The 18424-nt window shown below is 38.4% G+C and overlaps 1 long non-coding RNA gene across 1 annotated transcript in view; it reads left to right on the top strand.

Moving 5' to 3' along the window:
* The window catches only part of LOC114000869, a 38023-nt gene extending 21045 nt beyond the window's left edge, over nt 1–16978 (top strand). The window contains exon 2 of the long non-coding RNA XR_003545380.2: nt 16328–16978. This is a non-coding gene — a long non-coding RNA (uncharacterized LOC114000869). The remainder of the gene's footprint in view (nt 1–16327) is intronic.
* The last annotated feature ends 1446 nt before the right edge of the window (nt 16979–18424 follow it).

Here is an 18424-nt window from a genome sequence, read left to right as displayed (position 1 = left end):
GTCCCAGTCCGGACTTGGTGAAGGTCTGATTTCTGTAGGCAGAACGCAGTCAGGAGTGGTTCAGGATTAACAGCCAGGAAATTAATGATCTTCTCTTGGAAACAAATCCCAGAAGATGGAAGAACCAAAAAAATGATGGAAAGAAGGCTATGCCAATACCCTCCAGTGTATTGGTTTTTTCTTCTTCAGATTTCTTGTAGTGCTGGTAGTAGCACAAGTAGACATTAGATGCTACTGTTTCAGTGTAAACTGTTTGCTAGCAGTGGGGAGTAAACAGTTTGGGGCATTACTTAAGCTTTCTAGGCATATGTGACAATATGGAAAATAATATTTTTACACATTGTTCAAACAGTAAAGGTAAAGAAATATAAATAGATGATGTCAAACAATAGCATTTGGGGCATGAATAAGTTACACTCTAAAGGGTGCAAGAAAACTGCCATAGAATTTGAAAGTTGTCACATGTCTTGTTTCCTCTCCTGTTTATTTTTGAGTTTTGAATTCCTGACCTGACAGAGTAGAATATGCAGGCTGTAGCAAGATGCTGGTGTGGCCAGTGATGATGCCTAAGATGGATGTTTGAAACAATTTAAATGCCAGAAATTGGACAGCATCTCCCTCTGGAGGTCTTTAAAGGCATCCTCATGCAGGGAACTTGTACGTATTTTAGGAAGACTGCATCATTAAGTTCCTAAACCTTGGAATTGTCCTGGGTTGGGTAAGATCAGGTGGTAATTTCTAACCTCACCCTGCATGTTCAATAAAAGCACAGTGTATGATAGAACCAGACTGGTCACTGACTGAATGGTAGAACTAACCTGTTCTGTATGAGTGGGTTTTATGCACTGTACTAAAAAAAAGTTGATTAAGACAGTTTATGCAGACCAGGTTATATAGAAGTTCTTGGCAAGAAGATTCTAGACTAATCTTCTGGCTAGTGAATAAGGGATCTAGAGAAGAAATTACATTTGGCTGCTTCTGTAGAAAATGGGACCCTAAAGTAGTGACTGCAAAGGCCAAAACTCTTACATAGCGCCAGAACCACAATAAAGAACAGTCTAAGAGTATTCTAAAAGTGATAGCTAAGTTCTTGTCAATTGTCAAAAGATAAAGGATGCATTCTGTTCATGACTGATGAAGAACATTTAAGTTTCATCCTTTTGCACCAAGTTTCTGTGCTCTCTGTCTTCCTAGTTGGTGAAAATTTCCTTGGTAGAGTCAGTGGGGCCTGGATAGTAGCCCTCTGGTCCCCTACCTAAACCTAGTGCCAATTAGGATCACTAAAGTGTTGGTGAAAATTGCATAAGGCCACTGGAAGTGAGGTGAAACTCTCAAGGCACTTAAACTGACAGCCAATACCTGTGTCTAGGTACCTGAACTAACCCCAAGTGTCTGCTGTAGGATAAACTGAGTCTTTCTGTAGGCTTTTTTGACTGTAGCAGAAGCTGTGTCTTTATATGGTTTAGGTGTCTTAGAGAGTTGAATCTTACCGTAAATGTCTTTGTCTTATTTTTCTTGAATCTGTAAATAGACGGGCATACCTGTTTGGATAAAACCTGTGTAAGAAGTTCTCAGAAGAATCAGGATTTTGCCTGACAATATCGAAACAAGCGTATTTTTTTTATAGGTCCATGCAGTGTTACATTGTGGTGAAGTGTTGACAGTGTTCAAAGCTAATCTGGCATTTCATTCCCAGAGTAAGTCTCTTTTCTCTTTAGTAAGTCTTTCAGGATTTAGCATGGCTTTTATTCTTTTTGAAACTAGATTGTCCCTACTGTCTGTGGATGTTTTTCTCTAGATCTGTGCAGAAAATGTGGGAGCTTTATAAAGTTGCTAACACTGTGTTTGTTCTCTATCATCTGACAGCCTAAAGACAGAAAGCTGAAGGGTTTCAATTTCAAGATGGATCAAGTGGAGCATATTGGAAACCTGTAAACAAGAAGTCTGATCTCCCCTCTTTTTCCCCTTAAGTCTGCACCATAGCAACTATCTACACAGAAGGATTTTATGTCTTGTATAAGGAAATCTGTAAAGAAGCCTTGTTGTTCTTTTGTTCATTTCTGTTGCAAAGATATTTTATACGAATATATCTAGTGCTGTCCTGGAAAGTTGGGTGTTTCATTCCTGAGAGGAACTGACTGCAGATACCAGCTTTGTTAACAGATCTTATTTTTCTGTTACGTTCCCTTCCATGTCAGTGTGCTGAGCTGAGAATCCGATTGTAAACGAGATGTGAACTCATACTGAAAAATAACATGCAAGTTTCCTAATCTGAGCATTTCTCCTTTTCAAAAGGAAGATCTTCAGGTTCTCCACGTTAGTAAAATGGAATTAGAAGATTTTCACATGTTAGTTAAATGGAATGAAATTGGTAGCTTTAGGAAAAGGAGAACACGACAGGATTTGAATAACTAAAATTTGGCACTTGACACATTTTTGCTTCAGGCATTTTGCAGTTGCTGCTTGTGAGAACAGTGTTATTTTGGAATGATTTGGATCTTCTGTCTGTATCACTGATGTTAGAGTGGTTTAGCTCTTATACTGCTGAGTGGACATACATTGAGAGGAAGAAGGAATAACTGTTTCTCATTATGACACAGACAAAAAGCTGCAAGCATAAAATAAAGGTATGGAAATAATCTTCCTTGCAGTGGTGTCAGCTGAACCCAGTTCTAAGCCTTTTCTGTGGTTATACATGTGTCTTTTTTCCACTGCCAACTTAATGTTTGATGTTTATGAAGGTGCTCACACAGCGGGGCAGAAGCTTAGATATTCCTACCTGGGTACTTACCTTGAGGTGTGTGTGGTTTGCCTTGTGTTCAGAAGTGCTTACTGTCTACAACTCCTCTTGACTATGTAAATGTACTCATTCATCATAGCTAAAACAGATTTAAAATGTTTTTAGGAAAGATGTTGGTGCTTTAAGTCCCTAAAGCTTCTGACTTTTAACTGTCTGATGTCTTAGGACATGGGTGACTATACTTGGTCATACCATTGTCAGTGCTCCTCTTGCAGAGAAGTTTTCTAAACTGGTGGCAGACCGCATTTGCTGGGTGTACTGACTTAAAGGTAGTGTCATATACATTCTCCTCCATGAGAGCTATAGAACAAGCCAACATTTCTAACTGCATCTGTAGAGCGTCCGCTGTCTGTTTTGGATACTGGTGAGGCATGTTTGCTCCTAGAGATTCAATAGCTCCTAATAAAACACATACAATTCAACTTGTAATGTACAGATAAAGCATTTTTGCCTTAGAAGCAAGTAATTTTTAACTTTCCGAAGATGTTTCTGTGGCTGCAGCAAATCTGTTCTGACATGTGAAGTATATGAGCAGAAACAGCATGTGCTAAAATTGCATCATGAACTAAATCAGGGTTGTGACATACATCATATATTAAGAAATAGTTTGCATTGAATTTCTTGAACTGTCTTACAGAATATCAGTTGATTACTGAAAAGAACATCTGAAGGTATAAATTCTGTAGTTTTCATTGTAAGCAGTAAATCATCACTTTGATTTGATTGCATTTTGCCTCGTTGCTAATACTCTAATTTGCTGGAATTGATTCGTGAAACCATTTTTCTTCTCCTTGGAGAGAAATATCAGCTGGCGGGACGAACGATTCTTTGAGCTGACCAAAAAAGTAACTAATATACCTTGAATGCAGTCATACTTGGAGGCTAGTATATATTATAGGCTTTTACTATATTTTGTGTCAGCTCTCAGTTTATTTTAAGCCTTCAGACACTTTAAACAATAAAATAAGGTGTATGCTTTCAGATCTGGTTAGAGAAATTAACTGTTGTTGCCATAAATTCTAATGCAGCAAACTTGTGTCAGCATTCTGTCTTTCTAAAGAAGTCGAAGACACGTGATGTAAAATTGAACATCATTCTGAAGTGATAAATCACAGAGTCACAGAATATTCTGAGTTGGAAGGGACCCACAAGGATCAAGTCCAACTCTTAAGTTGGACTTAAGTGAAGGGCCTGTACGGGGATCGAACCCAGAGCCTTGGTGTTATTAGCACCACGCTAATAACTTCCACCAACTGTGGAAGTGGAGATTGAATGAAGCGTGTTGCTGAACTCTGGCTAACACATCAGTTCCCTTAGTAAGAACCGTAGAATTGCAATGCTAGTAAAAAATATCTCTAGAAAGGAAGTACACAATCTGCTTACATCCCTTTCTTCTCCCTTTAATACTTGGCAGACTTTCATTCCAGGAAGTTAAATGGAGTCTATCTGAAATAACTAGCTGCCTGCCCTCATCTTTAACCAGAAAGGGCACAGGCAAACTGTAGGCAGTTGCTGGCTTCCTTGCTTTATTTATTTATTTTAAAATTATTTTCTTTTTTTTTTCCTATGCTCTTTCCAAACTTTCCTGGTGTTTTAAGAGTTGGGAAAGAAAATGAAGCCTCTGTCCGCTATTTGGTTGGGTCTAGAAGAGGTTTCTTGCAAATTAATTTTGTAAGAAGTAGCCTGCTAATTTTTGTACAGAGAGAACATCTGGAGGTGAGTAGCACCATTTCATGTTTGCATAAATATTCACAGCCCTGAACAGGGCATCAGGATGAGATTTAGCAGCTTCAATGTGGGAGGAGGCATGGAAAGTTTAAAAAATATTATTTTTATTGCCAAGCCATTTACTTATGAAAAGTCTTATGCTAGAGCCTATCTCTGCCCTTATCTTCTGCTGCTGACCCTAAAGTTTCTTCCTTCCTGCTTCTTGGATGGAGCCTGGATATTCACGTTGTCTCTGACACTTCTTTGCCTCTTGCTTCCTACCAGTTGTGTCTGTCATAGTCCTCAGGCAGATTGTAGACTGGAAGTGAGGTAAAAGCAAGAAAAAAATGTGATGCATTTTTCTCTTATGCCTGCTTGCCTTGTCTTATACCTTGACCATATGATGTTACAAGTTTGATTCATAGGCAGAATGGATGCTGAGAGTAGCTTTCTGCTCCGTTCCTGTGTTAGTAACTGTGAGATTGAAGCCACTTCAATTACCAGATGGACTGGGTTTTCCAAAAGTTATAATTCTCATGAACTTCTTGAAACTTAGAGTTTATATTTATATATCTTACTCTTGGATTATAATTTTCTGTATTTATTTGTTTAAGTACAGGGTACAGGGTGTACTATTTTGATGTGCTATTTTTGATGACCACTGTATTGTTCCACTTCCTTAAAATAAATAAAATAAAAATAGACTAATACTTAGCAGCATGCTAAGTGGTGAAAGGTTGATACTAATTAAATCAGGTTGTCAAAGTGCATGTATGAAGAATTACAGATGGTGCAGAACCTTTGTAAATACTTCAGCTACCCTTTATATTTTCACAAAGTTGGGGCAGTCTTAAGTTTTTCAGTGTGTTTAAAAAAATTAAAGCAAATCCCACTACAAAAAAAGTGTTCTTTTATATTAGCACTACTTGGGCTTCTTATTTGTACATATGTAAGTTAGGCAGCAAGAGGAGAGGTGGGGATGGAAACACAGAACTGTTGCTAAATTGGTACCTTTCAGTTCCTTTGTTCAGCATAAGATTTACCTTAACCACAGTAAAATAGATATGGTTTTTAAGGAAGCCTCCATATAAAATAGCTAAAAAAATTGTATCAACATTTGACTAATGCTTAATTTACTACTTTTTCATGCAAAAAAAATACTGCTGCTTCTTTTTTCCTTCAGACTATTTTTGTTCCGAAGTATTTGAATCTCTTCTATTGGTGACATTGCTGTTTCTGTAAACACTATCCATGGGCTGGCTCCAGGACTCTGTTTGTTCTGAGCAAAAGCTGGGAGACTCCCTTCCAACAGAGGAAATGGGACGATGTGTTAAGCTTTTGCTGGAGATTGTTCACATCCACAGAAGCTATATCCTCTGCAGGAAAACAGGGCTTGGATCCGTGCCACAGCGTGTTCGTGATGTTAACGAGTGGGAGAAGCTGTGTGTTCATTGCCTGCTTCAGCAGTAATCTGCTAATTCAGGGAAGGGGTGAGAAAACAAAGTGAAGTTTGATAAAATTTAAATGTGACACTTAATCCTGTTAGCACACAGAGGGAGAGAGAGAGGAGCTATTGAATTTACCTGAAATCTATGCATCGGGAAGAACCATATCAAATGGGATCTGGATCCATGCCTTGTTTCAAATACATGTCTTTGCTAAACAGAAACCTCAGCTGAGTTTCTGTAAAAGTGAAGCCCTGCTTGTTTTCAACCTGCAGCAGCTGTTGTTTAATACAGATGAGCAACTTGATCTTCGGTTGCTCACATACCATAGTGATTAGCCTCACTGAAATACTAATAAAGAAGTTTTAAGTTTACTGCCTATTTAGGAGAAAAGAAAGTATGTTCAGGTGAGATTTTTTGCTGTCTATGGCCAAGTGGTGAAATTATTGCTGAAAAAGTTTTGGGTTTTTTCAGTTTCAGTATTGCTGCTTCAAATAATGACTGTTGCTGCTCTCAAATTTTTATTTGGTGTTGCTAATTTGTCAGCCTGAGACTAAGTGACTTCATAAGTTGTCAGTCAAATGTTCAGTGTGACTGCAGCATGTTGTGGTGCCGAGCACCATGGTTTCTGTGAAATCTCTAGAATAGTTCTGGATCCATACATGTAGATTAACCTATCCATGAATGGTTGGAGTGTCAGGTGAGGCAGTGCTGGTGCAGCTGGTAACTCGGTAACACCAGTTTGTTTCTTAAATCTTTTAGTGTAGGCAGTGTGAACAGGAGGACTCTGAGGAAGGCTGGGGACTCAGAAATTGCATTTCTGTTAAGGCAAGGTAGAAAAAAGCACAAATGAGCCTTAACAGAAACTGTAACATGGACAACAGAGTCTAACCTCATGTGATATTTGAGGTAGAGAAGATGTCTTACTGAGGGCAAAGATGATTGTAGGCCTTGATAGGCCTTAACCATGATAGTAGCAGCTGTTTGATTCAGCTGAAAAGGGGCAGGTAGCCCTGTGAGGATGTAAAGAGATGACTTCTTAGAGTATTCTTTCTGGCAGTAGGTTTCTGAATGTACTGTAGTCACAGCAAGATTTTTGCCTTTCCTTCACTGGAGAATGTTGTGTGAAAGCAAACCTGAAAGAGGAAGAGTGATGAAATGGAAAGATAAGGATCAGTTGAAAGGACTGCAATTTAGATTTTATGCATAAAGAATCTGCAAAACTAGGTGTTTGGCTGGGTCTGTGGAGTTGCGAGTATTAATGATGTGTTTGAGTTGGCAGGTATGTTTTTCTCGAAGTGATGGAGAGATGAAAAAAGATTGCATGTGTGCCATTGGATACAGATTTGGAGTAGAGGCAGTTTTCTGGACCATGTTCACAATGGGGGCAGGTTTGTTTTTTTTTAACTGCAAAGTAGACCTTCCAGAGATTGAATGGGCTCCAGTAGAGCTTTTAAAGATCTACACTTTAAAAACAAATTGAATATCTTCTGATAGGGAAGGAAGGAGTACAGGAATAAAAGAGCTGGTTCTGGACTGTCATAGAAAAGATGATTGACAACTAAAAACACACAGGGATGGAACAGGGCAAATATCTTTGGACTTTGTCGAGAACACTGTTAGCTAAGTTGACCTGAAGAAGATCTAGGATGAAAATAGGAAACTGAAATTTAAGGCAACTACTGTGCTTAGAGATGAAATGAAAATCTGGGTATTTAGTGAAGAATTGAGTGATCTCGGGTGAGGAAAATAGCTCAAGGATGAAAATTCCCTAATAGTGCATACTTTTCCATAAAAACTTATTTGTAAATCCTTGAAAAGGGATTTTCATTAAGAACAAATCAACCAACAAAACTATTTTAACATGCTTATAGGAACTATAAGCTATTAGCAATAGGAAATGCTTTCTGCATTGCTTAATTCTTTTTTGTGAATTTAATAGAACTCTTAAACCAACAGCAGCAAGAAAACTTGAATATACAAGCGTTTCAAACATTCTGCTAAACCTTATTCCCACTTGACTGTATAAAAATGACAGCATTTCAGGTTGGCAAATACCCTTTATTAAAAGCATCTTTATCTAGAACCTTTTTCATTGAGGAAAAAAGATGCATCCACCATTCTCCATCTGCACAGTCATTGAATACTGCCATGTAACTATTGAAATGCCAGCCTTTGTCAAAGTCTCACAGCTTGAATGTCATTTGCTGCAGCTGATTCAGCAGCAGACCTAAATACTTGGTGGGTGTAGAGGAAATGTTAAAGGCTAGCTGAACATAGTTCAGGTAATGTAAGAAGGATGCAAAAACCCCTTTGAAAGTCAAGGGTGAACTTTTAATTTAAAGATTTTAGGAAATTAGGTTGTGCTAAATAGTAAGTAACTGTAAGCTTCTTTCTACTCAAACTTTGCTGCTGATGTGAACTCTTCAGTAACTTTTAAGTGCATCTTTGCAATTTTACTCCTGCAGAAGCTGAAATTCTTCTTTACATTCTTAAAACTTTGATTTTTAAGAAGCTAGATTTCCCAGGGGAAAGGAGCCACCTATTCTATTATTCTGGCATAGTGTGCAAGCTGGCTGTTGAGTCATGTACTCTTGATGTAATGTTCTTGAGATTTCCTAAATAGAGTGTGACTGGAATAGTACTTGTCACCTGGACATAGCAAATTCAGAATGAGCAAGTGGCATGTGTAAAACTTAGATGCTTGGGTTTGGGTTTTGCATGTTCTGAATGTGAAAAAAGTGGGGAAAAATGACTTGCAGAAGAGCTGTTGTAGAAACAAGTGTTTACGTGTAGAGAATTTGAGGGAGAGAGGTTAACAGAGAGAAACTATGAGCCTCAAGGGCCTTTGTTACAATTAGAGCCAAGATCATGAATTAAAAATTCCAATTTAGAGAGTGCACATAAATTACCTCTTGTTTTAACCTGACAAAGACCTGCAGTTGTATGGAACAAAATAGGAATTGTGAAAGGTTTCCTGATGAAACTCAAAAGCAAGGTGAAACACGCTTGTAATTTTTATGTTTAATTAAGCACTTAGTCTGCTTTGCAACAAAACTTGCCTTCCCTCTTTGGTGATTAGATTCCTCCAAGAGAAACTTCCGATATTTTATGGCTCACCTGAATTGAAAGGAGGTTTCAGGGCTTAGTTTAGATGAAATTAGAGGCACTCTTCCTTGGGACACAATTTGGATGCCATTTTAAGTGGTTTGGGGGTTTCCCACGAAGCAATGTACTTCAGCTGCAGTTTTCTGTACTTGCTGCTGCTCAATTTATAGGTATTTTGTACTCCATATCCCCCCAAATTATGGGAGATAAATCTTCCAGGATGCTGTCTTGTCTCTCTGCTTTTTATATCTCTTTTTATATGAATATCCCAAGTTATCCAGCTGTCTATGTTAAAAAAAAGAAATGCTCAAAAAAAGCCTCTGTGTATCTGTACTTCTGTTGCTCTTCCAATTTTATTCAGCCTGAGATATGAAACCATGCAAAGGAAATCTAAGAGTGTGGTTGGTTTAATACTGAAGCTGAAACCTCAGAGCTGTGCTAAAACGACCCCGTAAAGCACAACAGAGATATTTCAGTAAGTTCTCTTCCTAGCCATCTGCCTAAAGCGTTAATTTTCTGTTCACAGTTTTTAACTTAACACATTTCTTTTAATTATATTATTTTCAAGTTCTTTACATTGGACCTAAGAATATACCACTGAGTTGTTTGCATTTGGTAAGAAAATACAAGAGATTTTTGTAAGATTGTGCAACAAGGCAGAATTAAAATTATAAACGTGATTTCTTACATTAGTCTTATACCTAAGAAATGAATTGCAAATGAAGTTTTCGTGATGTAAATATCCATAGGTCAATGTATATTGCTTTGCTTACCTGCATATTTCACACAAAATGGGAATCAAGATGTCGCCAACATCCACTGGTTCTACGTCAAGCAAAAATTTTAAGTTAGGTTTCTTAATCACTTGACGATTCTTTTCTGGTATTTCTACAATTTCTGGTGTTCTCTAAATACATGTTTTTGCTTCAAAGACAGACCTGTTGATTGTGGTAGGACAGAAAGCTCGATCTATAAACTAGCAAAGTTGAAAATACTTGCTGAAACTAAATAATCTAGATTATGTTTGGGTTGGGGGAGTGGTTTCTTTCCTTTTTTGATTGTTTTTCATTTCTGCACCAATGGTCTAAAGTAAGTTCTGCTCTTAATTTAAGTAGCCTGTGAATCTTCTCTAGTTAACAGTAGCCAGGTGTGTAACTGAATTTGGACATGAAGCAGCAAAAATGTTTTTATGCTGAAACTAATTTCTACCATCAAGAAATTTTAGATTTTGATATTTATTTGCATGAAGAAGTGAGATAAAGGGTACTGTTAGAAGTTTTGAAGCAAAATCACCTCATTTGGGGATGCTCTGGAGACACTTTCCTTTGCAACTCTTGTCAAAAATCAGAGACGGGGAGAAGGTGGAGGGAGCCTCTGCTGTAGCACAAGGACAGAGATGGTAATGCTTGTTTTGCAGAAAAGCTTTATTTAGCTTAGCAACCTGACTGCTAAATATTCCCTGACACTTTGCAGCATAATCTATGGAGACTAAAGCTATTTGGGAACAGAGGGAATGGGAATGTGTGGGGCTAAGATGAATGCCATAGTTAGAATCTGACAAGTATGAGGAAGGAAAGCATTGAACCTTACGTAGAGATTTAGTATCAAGTTGGTTCTTGATGTCCTGCAGCAGTAGAAATTTATGTCTATTCTTCCAGCTTTGTTGCTTGTTTTTTATTTCATGTTGATAACATGCAAATGAGATATGTCAAGCCTTGGGGCTGCTTCTCTGTGTGAAAGGGAGGCTTTCTATTTCACGTGACTCTTTCCATTCAGGACTGGTGGCAGGTCTGGATTTGTGTACCTGGACAGTTGTGGGAGATGTTAAATTAATACCTTTATCAGCCTTGAGCAGAGGGTCGAACTAGTAATTCTCTAGGCTGTACTGACATCTAGTGGTAGTTTATATATTTGTATGGTATTTGAAATATTTTTAATTCAAAGATGTAATAATGTGGGCTCAGTTCAGCGCACGCTGTGTCTCACCTAAAAAATCCACTGCGCAGGCTGGAAGGGTTAATGACCTTTCCCAAAAATCTTCGCTCGCGAAGACTGGCCATTATTATTATTATAATTCAAAGATGTCTAGAATCTGCTTGCTTTTGTATTTTGATCTATTCCACTGTATTTTGTGGCTTCTGTGTTGTGGCTGTTCTTCTCCCACTGTGTTGCTTCTGACTCTCAGGGAAAAAAAGGTTTAAAATGGTTGAAACTTATCTCTCTTTTACGCTGTTTAAACATATACTGACTTTGATTTCAGATTTTTTTTCTTGTGTTTGTGTGCAAAAGGAAACTTAATTATTTTTTCTCCCCTCCCTTCAAAGAGTTGCAAGGCTCATGAAGACAATGAATGGGATAGGTTTCTTTCTTTGAAGCTGATGGCAGATGTAGCTGCTAAAGAAGAGCACCGAGATTCACCTCCATTTCTAAGTCTTCCCCATCAGACAGTGACCCCGGTGTTCCTCTTAACATTCTGAGATTCTCTTTACATTCCATTGTTTCCACAATGGAACACAGAATATTCAGGGTGGGAGAAAACAGAATTCATCATCATGGGCTTGAAGTAATCTTAGAACCATGCCAGGGTTTTTTGGAGAAAGTTGGACCAGTTGTTCACTGAAGCTGTGTGCTCTTCCAGGAGCAGGCAGGTGAAAAGGTAAACTCGGCAATTTTGAGGGAAAGGCTGCTTTGTGGACAAGGAGGGCAGCAGAAGTGGGAGTCTTTTAGTCTTCACAGCTACCACACAATGAAGACACATGAAGGGGGATCTAGCTAAGCTTTGAAGGATGCCTGCCACTTTGCCTGCTCCTTCCCAAGTCTAAATCTCAACTCTTACTTCAAACTGACCTGGCTGTTGTACTATAGATGTTACTGTCTACTTCTAGAGGAGTGGCTGTTCAGTGGAAGAGGTAATTTGGGAATATCTCCAAATGTTAAGATCACACAGTCTTTACTGCAGGACTCCACCAGGCAAGGAAGGAAGAGTTTTAAATACATTGCAGTCTTCACTGGGCCTGCTGCTTTTTAAGTTGTCTGTATTCGGAAGGGGCATTCAGCACAAGTATTTTGCCCCTCAAGTAGGTCACTGCAGGTGGATGAGGTAGTCTCTTCGTAGGTAGATTAGCCTTCCCTGTGTGCATTATAGATTTTGAAGAAGCTTTTGGAGACTGTTTTGAACTTTTGTAAAAGGCAGTGTAAGAGGGCTTAGTATATAAATAGTTCCTCATTAATTTTGCTAATGGCATAATATCCATAATGTTCAGTGATACTTTCCGTCATTTTAATGGTGTGTCTGATGCAAAGGTAGCAGAAAGATTAGCTGTTTCAGAGGGCCACGAGTCACAGAAAGTAGCATAATGTCAGCTTATCTGACAAGGCTGTAAAGGTGTTAGACCTCACAACATATATGTAATTTTCTCCCTGTTTACAAACAGGGTTATTTTTCTTTTTTTTTTTTTTTTTTGGTCATTTGTTGTTGAGTGATATAATTGAGTGATTCAGACTATAACAAATATTCTGTAAAGTGAGCAGTGAGTAATTTGCTTACATTGGCACCCAACTTCTTATCATTACAAGAAATTAAATACCTAACTTGATGTGCTGGTTTAAAGGTAAACCAGCAGGGGAAAATGAACTCAACCGAAAAGAGAGATTAAAAGTCAGAATAACAATTTAATAAAATAATACAATAGGTACGATTATACAGACAAACAATTGGTTTTAACCCACAAAACCCAAATATATAACCCAGCACCCTGGGGCACGAACAGAGTGGTGTTTGTTGGGCCCCCTGAGTCCAAAATAAAGGGAGAGGGGGAAAACCTGTTGGTGAGAGTGCTGTTGCAGTCTGTCAAAAGTGGTTGTTGCAGTCCAGTCGAGAGTGGTGGTCTGCAGTCTGGTTGAGAGCGGTGATCTGCAGTCTTCCTCTGGATCCCATGAGTGGTTAAAAAAGTTCCAAGACTCCAAGATTATATATTCTCCAATTCAGGCAGGAATGCCCAGTACTTTCCTCAGAGCAGGGAGTTTCACAAAGGGTATGAGGAACAGGGAGCCACCCTCCTACCTTGCAGGCCTCTTAACACCTAGTTTATAGCCTGAGGAGTCAGGCTGCTCTGGGCAGAGGGTGTTAATAGTCTATTGAAAACAGTTTCTGGGAAATGGCATGGAAGGCTATAGAATACACAGTTTTGGGTTACACCCATCCAGTGATGAACTGGTCCCAGCTGTCCTAACTAGGACACTTGATATAAAGGGAAGAGACAGGTTTTCTATTCAGACCCTCTCTTTTGTGCCCCCTTGTGAAATGAAAGTGAATGAACGAATGCAGTCTCTTTATACTGTGGCATTTATTGAACAATTCACGATCCCTTCTTTTCCAGGTGATGGCAGGGCAGTGCTTCAGTTGGGTTTTGGGGTTGTAGGTTTTGTTGTTGCACTACATTCTTTTAGCAGTTGCTTCTTTCATAACTCTCTGTACTGTATTTTACAGTCATGTCCTTCAAGTGTAGGACAGTGAAGCCAAGGGAGGGAGAGCAGGTTCTAAGATGGGGTAGATACCTGTATCACTAGCACCTTGCCTCTTGGAAGTCTGGGGGGGAAAGTTTTTTTTGCAGCAGCAGTTCATCCTTGTTATTGTGATAGCTTTGCTGAGACCACGATCACTTGTGTGGCTATCTGTGCAGGTAGTGCCCGCCCTTAGATCTTTCAGCTGCAGGATTTTAGCCTAGCTTTGTGCAGGACTTGCTGGCAAATCAAAAGCTTTATTTCTTCTCAGACACCTGTAGAAGTACGTGCTTTGCAATGAAAGCTGAGGCAGGAGGGTTGCTGCTGTCTGGGTACCTAGACACAGATGAGGAACTGTGCCTAGCAAGTGGTAGGCATCTATTTTGGCAAAGGGGTGTGACGTGTGTAACTTCTTACCCCTCCCCAAGTATGTCACCTAAGATGCATCTTTGACTTCATCAATACTAATAAAAATAAAGTAATTACCTCAAACGATTTGGAAGTCAAAAGCAGTCAGTAGAGAAGCAGTAGAAAAACAGTGAACCTGTGCTTGAAGTCATCATTTAATTGCTGTCATGTTCTCCTGTTGCTCATTTTGACTGTAGGCCCTTCAGAATAGGAATTACTATGTTGAATATAAATGAAATTCTTGCCAGAAGATTTCCTTAAATTGTTTGAAGTAATGACTGACTGGTGCACCTTTCAGAAGCACATCTGCAATATATATGTAAAACTGACTTTTAAAGTCCCGTGTCATATGTGTCATTCAAGTAAATGCTGGAGCTGAAGAATATATAATAAGTTGCAAAAGTGTTTGGGATTCTATGATTCTGTGAGACCATAATATATTGCTTAGTTTTTATTCTGATTTTTTTGTTCTGAATTTCCAGATTGTTTTTCTTTCATGTATTTATTTCCCTGTCACTACACCATTTGCCTTGACAACTCTTCTTCCTTTGTGTGCTGACAGTATGTTGCCTGTTACTGCACTGGCTCTCATAAGTTTTCTTGCATATGAAGCCAACAGCTCCAATGGTTCATAGGCTTATTTTGAAAGCAGAATTTTTTCCTGCTATAGAAAAAAAACCAAACCAGACAGTTTGCGTTTTTTTCTTGCTACTTACTTTTTAGCAAATATAATACCCATGCTTTCTGAATTTGCATAGTTGGGTGGGTTTTTTTCTCTTTGGGACATACTGGAGAGGGGTAATTTTTTTTGTCTACATTATTTTCCATTTATTAAACTTGGAAAAACTGTTTTAGTGTTAGAGTCTATCATAGGTTAATATTTTCCAAGTCAGCTGTCTGATTTTAAGCCCTGAAATTTGAATTGTACAGGAAAAGTAATCGTAAATAGCGATTCTAACCAACAGTAATAAAAGATGCACATCAGGATGATATCATGATTGGTCATGTAATATAAAAAAATTTGTCATAGCCATAAGAGGATCAAAATAGGATCTGTTAGCAATAGAAATATTAGATGCCTGTCAGCTAAAGATTGAGAGTGCTGTGGTAAATTCAGTCAGGGACGACCACAGTATTTCGACTTTGTAAAGTGTTGAAGTGCCTTCTGCACATCATACATAAACTGGAAAACCTTGAATGAGCAATGTAAGGTGTCTAGCTGCAGTTCATGTGGGATTCCAAAACTGGCCCTGCCTCCACCAGGCCTGGAACTAGATGACTTCCTGAGATTCACAAGTGGGTTATTCTGAGATTTACTCCTTTTTCTTTTCTGAAAGAGCAGCTCCATGATTTTCTTTCTGCACTTTATGCTTTTGTTTCTACAGCTGGATTCATTGTTGAGCCAACACCAGGCTCTTCTGTTTCTTGCAGTTACCTGGCACTCTGACTGGTGTGGCTGCTTTATTAAAGACTGGGATTTTCCTCTTCTATTGTATGCCTTAGAGAGATCCAACCCATGGACCTCATTGACATGAAATATTGGTGGAATGTTTTAGGAGAAATGAATCCTAGTACAGAACTAGCATAGGTTGTTTAAATGCTGACCAGAGAGATGATTTATTGAGGACAGACAGCTTGAGAAAGAAAACTTTTGATTCTTTCAATTTTTGCCCTTTGCCCTTGAAGTCCCTATTTTATAGTAGACTAGAAGGTGAACATGATCTCTACCTTCAGATTTATTTCAACTTTTCAGGCTCTTGCAAATCTCTAGGCTTTCTTATGCACGGTCAAGTGCGGTGTGCAGTTACATAGTCCCCTCTTTCCTGTTGGGTTTTTTGGTTTTTTTCCGGTTGGTTGGTTGGGGTTTTTTGTTTGTTTGGGTTTTTGGTTGGTTGGTTGGTTGGTTGGGGTTTTTTATTGTTTTTATTACTTTTTTATTTTGTTTGGGTTTTTTTCCCTTAGAGGTGATGCATTTAAGGAAACTGAATACTTAATCATTTTCTGAGAGGAAAATACATTCTCAAACCTACCTAAACTGCTGTTAACAGTCATATGTTGTTATTTAATCATACTCTTCAATTTAACAAGCCATGTCTTTAAAAGTATTCTTTTCCTCATAGTATTCCAAAGTGTCCCAGAACCATCATTCTTCTGATAATTAAAAATACGCTAGATATTGTGGGCACTCCTGTAAGCCAGCACTTCAGATATTGCTTTTAAATTGTCTTAAAAGCTTCAAGTCCTTTGGAAATTAAATGATGGCTTTTACTTGTGGAACGCAAAGACCATTTTTCTGCTTGTTTGTTAGATTTTCTGTGTGCACTCATTAAAATGGTGAATTCTCTGTTTTCTGCAGGCACAACTTCAAGACATTCAGGAGTACTTTGGAGTGAACTGGCAGTAAGCCTGCAATACAGTGGTGGCAATGACACTGACTGTCCTCTGGAGATGCTGAAGCTCAGCTTTATTTTGAACTTCTTTCTTAGACCTTCCAACTTTTCCACAAAGGATTTAACATTGATTTGGATTCATATGGTATACAGTAGTCATGGATATGGATTTTTTCTTCCTGTCACTTGACATCTGCATCTTTCCAGCAGTCAGTGAAAGAGTCAGTATGAGGTCTGCTGACATTTGGTCTGTTTTCCAGAGCTCTGAGTGACAGGTATTGTAAACATCCTACACTCTCAGCTGTGGAAACTAAAAAAGCTGGGAGAAGGCTGTTTACTCTTCCTGCCTTGGAAATCGTCCAGAGGGCAAGGATGGAATATTGTGAGCTCTGTGTTGATTGTATTTCTGACAACCTGTATTTCATACTTTACATTATGGTGTCAGTAAACGAATTATGGCATTATGTCATGTCATCAGTGTCTTGTGTTCTGACCAGAAGGGCCTTATGATGTGCTTTGGCTGCTCTGCTGGCTTGAGGGAAGCTTAAATAGTAGCCATAATGCAATACAATACTTTCATTCTTAAGAAGTGATTAAAACAGACCTGTAACACTGTTTATCTATAGGTGGTGGTACATAAAAGTCACGGTGTGGACATCCTCAGGTTTACACATCAGTAGTGTATTTAATCCAAATTAAAAGGTTGGTTCTTGTTTCTAAAATTTACTCAATTCTCGTTTTCTACCCAAAAGAACTAGAAACAGAGGTTAGAAGGCAAAACACTTCTAGGGGGCTTCAAATGTCAGTTTCTTTTCAAAGAAATTCAGATGTCAACATTAACTCTAAATTAACTTAATTAAAGATACAAAGGTATTTACCTTATGTTTTCCACGTGCTGTTCCCTGCCACTTGGTCCCCAGACTGTGTGATTCTTTGTACTTTGTCCTGGCAATCTTCCTCTTCCTTGTGTTTCTTTCATTCTATTTGCTGTTGGCCAAATAGAACTTCCCAGTTTAAATGTAGAATAAGATGGAAAAAAATTTCCTTTTAAATCTAATATCCTGCTGACATGGTCTAAATATTCATAAAGTGAGTTTTGCAGCTTTTCTTAAGCAGTGACTTTGGCAGAAAAATATTGTTCCCCTCTTTTATCTTTTTTCTCATTTATTTGGGGGGACCGCACCTTTTGGGCTCTTTAAGAAATTTTTCATAATACAGTTGAATTCAAAGATCACCTTCTGTTCTTTTGCAATAGCATTCTTATGTCTTCAGATCCTGCTGCTTCAGCTTTTTAGAAAAGGTTTTTAAATATAAAATCTTCTAAATAAGGGCTCTTACAAGAGTGTAAGAAAGGTTTGGAAAGGGATGGTCATGGAAAGACAACAGGAGAATGGTAAAAGATCATATAAGGATTTGAAGTAGTACTTATACAAAATGGACAAAAAAGAATTCAAAAGAATGCAAACTGTTATACAGAACTAAAAAAAGGCAGTTATTTGAAGCAATAGTTATTTTTGAGTCTCTGGCTTGCCTTCCTTTTGGAAGAGGGAATTGGAGGGGAAGCCAGAGTCACAGGGCCCGTTGGAGTGCTGCAGCCAAGGACTAAGTTGATGAGTAAAAAGAAGGTCAGGGTCTGGCTATGTAGTAACAAACACCAGCTTTTCAGGTTTTAAGTCATGATTTCTACAGTAATTTCTAGGAAAAGCAAAGTTAGCCTCTTAAAATGATCATTTTTAAGGAGACATTAGCTGTTCAGACTAGTCAAACGATAGAGGGTAGCATTTCCTAATGCACATGGTTCCCTTGGCAGAGAGATATTTCTGAGGGTGATGAGGCACAGTTACATCCTCCACTGCATGACAGTACTGGTTGTAGACTATGCTGTCGAGGAAAGACAGCCTCCTGAAAGAGAACTTCCTGAATTTCTGAGATGTGGTTTTGTATATTATTTTTATTTAGATTTGCTTTGGGTTTGGAATCATTATTTTGTGTAAACTGAAGAAACTGCTCTATACTTAGCACTCCTTGTGCATTTAATAGTGAAATTCCATCTTCAGTTTCAT

Source organism: Pipra filicauda, unplaced genomic scaffold (assembly GCF_003945595.2).
Source record: "Pipra filicauda isolate LSUMZ 115617 unplaced genomic scaffold, ASM394559v2 scaffold365_size864120_pilon, whole genome shotgun sequence".
NCBI classification, from domain to species: Eukaryota; Metazoa; Chordata; class Aves; order Passeriformes; family Pipridae; genus Pipra; species Pipra filicauda.
This window is presented reverse-complemented; position numbering and strand designations above follow the sequence as displayed.